Source organism: Daphnia carinata, chromosome 1 (assembly GCF_022539665.2).
Source record: "Daphnia carinata strain CSIRO-1 chromosome 1, CSIRO_AGI_Dcar_HiC_V3, whole genome shotgun sequence".
Taxonomy (NCBI): Eukaryota; Metazoa; Arthropoda; class Branchiopoda; order Diplostraca; family Daphniidae; genus Daphnia; species Daphnia carinata.
Window position 1 is genome coordinate 8,662,102 of NC_081331.1, and position 7,957 is coordinate 8,670,058.

General features: G+C 38.0%; 1 pseudogene; it reads left to right on the top strand.

Annotated features, from left to right (window-relative positions):
- Positions 1-393: 393 nt before the first annotated feature.
- Positions 394-6,505, top strand: LOC130693586 (serine/threonine-protein kinase Tao-like; annotated as a pseudogene).
- Positions 6,506-7,957: the final 1,452 nt, after the last annotated feature.

Genomic DNA, 7,957 nt, shown 5'->3' on the forward strand with positions numbered 1-7,957 from the left:
CTTAAAATTGTAAATGTCGATGTAATTATGGAAATAATTTTGTAGAGAATTTGTGTACTTTTGCATAGGGATTGCACGAATAAGGATGAACATGAATAAGGAAGGCAGGCATACTATCAGCTGCGATGCAGAATCGTGGTGAGCTCCACAGATGGCGTTGCGGCAGGTTGGTTGGGACATGCAAATGTTGAAAAATATAATAATATGGGATTTTCACATTTTTCCCAGCGTACTACAAATGAAAAATTACGTATGGTAAAGACGTATATAAATATTTATATAAATTAAAAATTAAATTTGAAGTTTAAATTAATCAAAATTAAATTATTAAATCAATCTTGACGATCTCTAAACTATCAACAAAATCGTAAAATTTATCGAACATTTTCCAGATTCAGTGAGAGACAAGTATCTTTTTCTTTAATTTCGTCAAATCATGAATGAGGAGAGTGTTATGATCAATGCCAGAACACTGTGCAGAGTGTCCTAAAAGAATTTTCATTTATAGTGTGTCATGGGAACTGGAGTGATACTGTAAACTTCAGTGTATTCTCTGTAATAGAGGCTGTGACTCATCAACAGCCGAACTATGCCTACTGTGCCAAGGTAATATTACACAGCTTTGCTATACATTATGCTTAGCCAAATTATTGTGGATGAATAACATCCACTTGCTGACCATCGTTTTGTAAATCTTGAATTCCAGACACATCTCTTTTTAATAAATATTTTTCTGTTCAGTTAAGTAACGTTTAGTACAAATACTCAATATAGGGCATGCAGTTTGAAGGATCCAGAGGTAGCAGACCTCTTTGACCATGATAAAACTGCCGGAAGATATCCTTTAAGTCCTTATTCAAAAGTGACATCACATCCACCATGATGTCAAGGCTGGCAATATTCTTCTGACTAAAATTAGAATTGGACTCTTGTCTTCAAAAGAATCCATCTGGCAGAACCACTAGTGGTCTTCTTATACACATATGCGTATAATTACGAATTGACCAGAACTTTTGAACTGGTAATTAACATTCTTCATTATAATACAGTAGCATCAAGTTATTACACGTCCACCTGGGACTGTAATAATTGATCTGATACATCACACTAAAGCTGCTGTTCGTGATCTGGACAATTTAAACTACCGTAAAATGAAGAAAATCTTGATGGTTGATTCTTGTGAAACGGAAAGCAATGTTGGTGAAGCGGAAAGCAATAAGGTGATCGATCGCGCATACTTCTCATCATCTTTGTAGGTATGAATACTAACGAAACTTGTCTTCTTTAGGCGAAGAAGAACAAGGCGGTGACAGTAGTAAAAGTAATTTAATAACGTCCGAACAAAATACTCAATTAGCCGGCATTAGCGCTAGTTCACAAAGTAGCTCTACGAGCAGCATTCCGCCACGCACAGCGAATCCAGAAAACAGCTCGATATATCCCATGTCGGTTCGAAATCGAACAAAGGTAAAGCGTTCGTTGCGAAAAATAATTTTAAAAAAATCAATTTCAGTAAAATTATTCATTTTGCAAGCATTCGTTTTGTTCCATGAGCTTCAATATTTGTATTTTTTTTATTTTCTGTGATTATTACCCAAATAAAAGTCGCTGCACGCCAACAACTTGTTGGCTGCGTGCGACTGTCTATCATTTAGCACCAACGCAACAAACAGCCTGAATACCAATCACTTCGCTACCATTAGAACTACGTCGATCATTTCTAAACAGCAAAAAGAGCATATGCAAGAAGAAATGCACGAGCAAATGTCTGGCTACAAACACATGCACCGAGAACACCAGAGTTCTCTGATCAAGATAGTAAAGCAGTATTACTTTGTTTCATTTCATTTTATTTGTTTTATTTGTGGTACCCATGATTCAAACTCGCCACGTTCATTCCCATTGTCTATTTAACAGCTGGCAGAGAGATATAGAGTAGAAATGGAGGGTCATAAGCAAATGTTAGACAAAGAGTACGAAACGTTATTAACATCATTCCGTAAAGAACTGGAAAAGCTTCATGTGAAACATCAACAAGAACTTGAACGCAAGGTAGAAAATCCCTTAAAGCTCTTTTGGTGTTACCACCATTAACTGTACATTTTCCAAACTGAATGTGAAGCAGAATTTATCCGGCGAGAAAAAGCTGACCGAAGAAATCAACGCGCGACATTTGCTCGAGCGCAAAAATTTTGAAATTTAGGTGCGTCGTGAATACAAGCAAACTAAAGAAAGGTGGAAGCAGGAACTCAGCAGTGATGCGAGCACAACAAAACGCCAACGAGATGCATCTCTACAGTATGTTTGTTTTTATAGAGGAAAAAATTAATGAAGTTCTTGTGTTCTGATCAACAATAATTTTTTTCTAGGAATTACAAAGATTCCTTGAAGGCAATCGAAGCGCGTGAGGAAGAACGATTGACGAAGAGTTAGAAGGACTATTTGGAATTAGAGGTACGCAGGTTACGGCGTGCAAAACTCCTGTCTTATCACCGACTGAAACGTGAGCTGTTGTGTGAAGAGTTCAATGGAAGGCAAGCTCAATTGGAAACATCCCACGCCTTGTTGCTTCTCCACCATAAGCTGACGCAGGAGCTGGAATATCGGCAGCAACGTGCAGTTCACATGCAGCGCGAGGAACAGCTTAGGCGACAGCATCAGACGGAATTTTCCAATCTGCATGAGTACACCCAGCGTGCATTGCGTGAACTACGCAAAAAACACGCCGTCGAGTTGAAGCAACAGCCCAAAAAGTTCGAAACAAAAAAAATTTTTATCCGTAAGCAATTCCGGGAGACGGTTAAAATTCAAACACGCCAATATAAAGCGCTCAAGGCCCGCTGGCCTCGACACCACGAGACCAACAAAAAAGTGTGAATAAGAAACTGAAAGAAAATCAGTGACGCAAATTGACTCTTCTTGGTGAACAGTACGAGCAAAGTATCGCCGAAATGCTACAGAAACAGTCGGTATGTATTTCTCTCTGCTTTTGGTTTTTGGTTAATCTGCCATTTCGCCCAGTAGCCCCTAAATGGCTTCAGAATATTTGAGGAAGCATCAGTTAACTGTAAAGAACGAACGGAAAAACAAAAAACAGTGTTTAAGAAGCCGTGTTAGATATCTGCGATCGCAAATCGGTCCCAAGTTTACCCAATGGATCTCTTAGCTAATGTACAATTCTAAAACTATGCTTCAATAGTAAAGAAAAGGAAGTGATGGGTTAAGAGAATCAGTAGCAGCCCGTTAATACTAACAAAAACGTTGCATTTTCAGCAACTTCCAGTGATGAGACGGCACATTGTAGTATCATACCGCTTACTCATTTGAAATTTTACGCAGTTACCTCACAGTGAAATTTATGTAATCTCTTGGAAATGGTACTGATTCCCACTAACGAAAACGTGTCAATCAGCCAATGTGAAGTCGCAACTAGTAAGTTGTGTTAAACAATTTGTTTGCGGTATACACCGTAGACTAGATTTCCATTGGCTGCCAAAGACTATCTCGCTGTCCACGTAAAATTACAGCAAGCGCTCATAACAAAATAATTTTCCGCAATGTTATTGCGCTTACTTCGGGTCAGTCAGAAATTTGCCCTGTTTTCGAATGTCAAATCTATGGTGCATTGGCAGTGATATAGATACAATACCTTTCTAATGGTATTTTGGCTTTATGTGGAAATAGGATGAATTTTCACTGAATAAAATTGAGAAATCTGGTAAGGCGTGTTGAGGTATTAAAGCTCATTGTTGCACAGTCCGATTTATGGGGTTTATAGGCAACTGTTTGGCCGCACGAGTCGGAACCGAACTACTTTTCCATTCTTAGATCGGCGACATAGTTTAAGACAACCTTTCTTTGCGATCCGCAAATGAAATTCCGTTCTACAAAATGTAACGTCTGTTGTCTGAGGCAGACAAGGTAAATTAGCATGGAAGCCTAACCATTAAACCGAATGCTGGGCGTTAAGAATAGGAAAGGGTTGTGAGGTAGATTTGCTTGTACAACCAATAAAATCCCCAACTGTAAATTGTACTTGTCAATTAAATGTTTCACTCTAGATGCTAATTGCCTTTGCTTTTGCATCATCTAGATACGCCTAGACGAATCGCAAGAAGTGGAAGCCCAAGTAATGCGGGACAAGTTGCAACGAGAGTTGGAAATTCTTATGGCTTACCAGTCAAAAAGTAAAATGACAGCAGAAGCATAGCGCAATAGAGAGAGATCAGAATTGGAGTAAATGGTGTCCGTGCGCCGTGCCCTACTGGAACAAGTGGTTAGCAATTTCATATATAAAGAAAAATGAAAACAATCTTTTCCTCACGTCTTATGTGCACAAAAAAAATCTAATGCATCTGGTTTCCTATATGGCGTAGCAGTTTATTAGCTTTGAAGCTGCTCCAGTTTAGTATGTTGATAATTATAATTTTCAAAATACCGCTAGGTGGAAGAATAAACGCGAGAAGTCTTACGTGAACGCTTCGACCGGATCCGTCTGCTTCACGAAAATTAGGCCAGAGAATTAGAACGTTAAGACAACGAATCCATGAGACTCGGCTTCAGGTTTTCACATTTTCGTTTCTGTTTTTGGTTTTAAGTTTACGACTCTGTTTGCTAATGTGAATGAAATGACTATTATGCAGTGCATTAGCCATTGCTGAACCTCCCCGTGAAACGTATGGAGATGAAGACTCTGACAGCATCACCGGAAGTACGCTTAGCCTGAATCGTCCAGGTAAAAGCATTCATTATCGCCTTAATCACCATTTATTTCTCATCGTTGGTTTGAATTCGAAGCGGTACCGAACCACCACGGTGCAAATGGCTCAGCGGCAACCACCTCAGCGTCGTCATCTTCACAATCAACCTCGTTCACTCCGTCATCCAATTCGGTTTCTTCCAACTACGCCTGCACTGGACGACCATGAATTGTGTGGCCATCCACTTAGGTGTTACGCGACCTCTAACCCTTATATAGCATTTACTTTCAGCACCTCCGTACGCCACCATAGAAGTGGCATGGGATTAATGGTCGAATCGATCCCCAGCATTAAAAGCATGACATGAGTATGCAGGCTTGACTCCCAACAGATTGATTGATACATAGCCATTAGGTTATGGAGAGGTGAAAGGAGGTGGTGGGCAATTAGTCAACACCCTCTTCCGAATCCATCTCGGGCGAACCTGCTGTTTTTTTATTTGTAATTATCCGTATGTTTAACAGGCCATAAATCCGCATGATCCTTGAAAAACAAGACCAAGAAATAGTAACCACAACTATAAAGAAAATGTATAAAAAGATAAAAAAAAGGAACAAACAAAAACAAAAAGAAATTTAAGAAGAAAAATAAACCAGAAGTATATACAGTGCAGGTCCAGTTATAGAACCAGCCTGTGCGCGGTTCTATAACTGAATGGTTCTATAACCGAGCAGCCGATTTCAGAGCCAACTATCGCCGATGCATTTATCGCTCAGGTTTTGACAGTATGAGCATCTAAAAGCGAGTAGCACAGGGATAATGCTGATGTCTATGCAACTACCCGGAATAGTGAGGGTTATCATATTACCCCTTAATATCTTAACAATTTCCGCATTTTTTTTTCCAACAAGAGGGTTCTACCACAAAGAGAATGCCCTATCAGCGATTGGCCATTATATTAGATACAGTGCCGGTCCACTTATAAAAACCCCTAGCTATGGAACCCGCTCGGTTATCGAACCGATTTTTCTTTGCCGTGTTTCACCGCCCATAATTAATAAATGGAACAAAACAGAACAACACGAAAAGTGTCGTTTTGTAATACAGTTCTTAAAAAATTTTGTTTACATTATAAAGCAAAGAAAAGTAGCACAATAATTCATTTTGTTCTATTATTTCCCGTCTGAATTCGTTTGAAAGGCAATTATTTTACGTAGGGTCAATTTAATCCAATTTGTACTATTGTCAAAAATTGCTAAAATCAATTCGAGTAACATGTATTTGTGCGTTTTAAAGTGCGTAACCTGTTCATTCCCACCAAGAAACAGATTTAGTTCACAATACAGCCAAAGGCGGCGCTGAAACACGGCAAAAAAAATCGGTTCGATAACCGAGCCGGTTCCATAGCTAGGCGGTTCTATAAGTGGACGGCACTATACACCAGAAGATAGACTGCTATCCGTCTTGACAGTAGAACCCCATTCTCTTTCGGTTTCATCGTCTAAGATTAGGATGGTCAGGCCGATATGGCAAAGCCTCTCCAATTAGCTTATGCATCATTGCTTTTCCACCTGAAAACTTTTCGTTGCCCTAAGGCTAAATTTGTTGAGGCCCATGGATTTTTTTTCTTTTTCGCTCCCGTTTTCTTTGGCGAGGATCCATGCAAGTGGGTATGCTAGACATTAATTTGACTCGTGGTACAGAGCTCAATTCTTGGTTTTTTATTTTTTAGTTTGAAAAATTTTTTTAATAAGTTGAAAAATGTTTAATGCAAATGGCGACAACTGTAATTTTTGAATGATTTTAAATTTCGGTATTAACGTGGGGTCAAATCCGATTTTATGTATTACTTTTTGTAGATAGAAACTTTTCCTATCGTTCTTTTTTCAAATATTTTTCTTGTATCGAATCGAATCGCTATATTTAAATTCAGTTATTTCTTTTTAAGATTTTACAATAGCTGCAGAATGGATGCAACAATGATATGGGATGCGCATGAGAACTTCGTGGTTGGTGTTCGAATTCCAAAACATCGAATTCTGTTTCATTAGTCATGGTTTCATAAAAAAATTAAAAAGAATTTATGAAAAAGATAAGTTTACGACAGAGATATTTTTCGAAAACCTTTTTTTTCTAATATTGTTTCTTCGTATCGGAATGTATCGGATGACTTTAATTCATGTATTTTGTAATTTTTTTCATATATCCATGAAGAATGGCATAGTGGCAAGGTGATGGCATTGTAATTCGTAGACGAAGGTTCTATTCCAAGAAACGTCTCGGAAATATTTTGTAATCGGAAATATAGATGCCATATAAAAAAAATTAAGAACCCTTTATATAGGACACATATCAAAATTATAAATTATGTTGTGAAAAATCGGCATCGCTTAGTTTCATTACAGAAACATTCTGTTTTCTGTAACACTAAAACAACCATGGTATCATGTGTGTATTGGTATAACGTCTGGCTACCAGATCGTAAAAGTAGGGTTCGAAACATGGATTTTTTTCTTGTTTTGTTTTTTGTTTTATTTATCACATATAATTTTTTGTATTAAACCATATCGATGATCTTTACCTAAAACAATATCAAAGAAATTTTAACAGACAAAAGTGTAAAACACAAGAAACAAGACGTTTATGAAATGACCAAAATTGGTATCGGTAATGATTTCCAGAAATTATTTTTATAAAATGTTTTTGAGGTTTCAGATGTTTAACACGAATTTTTGTCGTGATATTGAGAATTTATCGTTGGAGATCGTTTCCAGACAACAAGAATGCTGTAATCCCACGGCAATAAAATGTGGGTTGGAGTATCAAATATAAATGTATTTATTCATAAATAACACAGGACCAAATAGACGTAATGTTTTACTCGAAACAGGTCGTTTAATTACAAACAACCAAGCCCCGTTTCCCCATTTCAAATTCAGTGGCTCATTGTACTTCTATTCCCACCGGTAGATGGCGTTGAATCGATACACCGATACGTCTGAATCGAATCGGTATCGAGTATCTGAAAATACAGATGCATCGCTGTATCGGTATCAGTATCCCCAACACTAGTAATAACCACCTCGCCCCTAGCAATTGCTCTTCAGTGCTTTTCGTTTAAAAAGTTGCCTGCTTCTTCGACGTCTTTGATGATTTGGAATATCGGCTCACATAACTCGCAAATTGTTCGCCTCAAAAATAGGGTCAAGAAGAGACAAGAGTGTAGAATTTCTCGTCAGTGAAATATTTGGACAGTT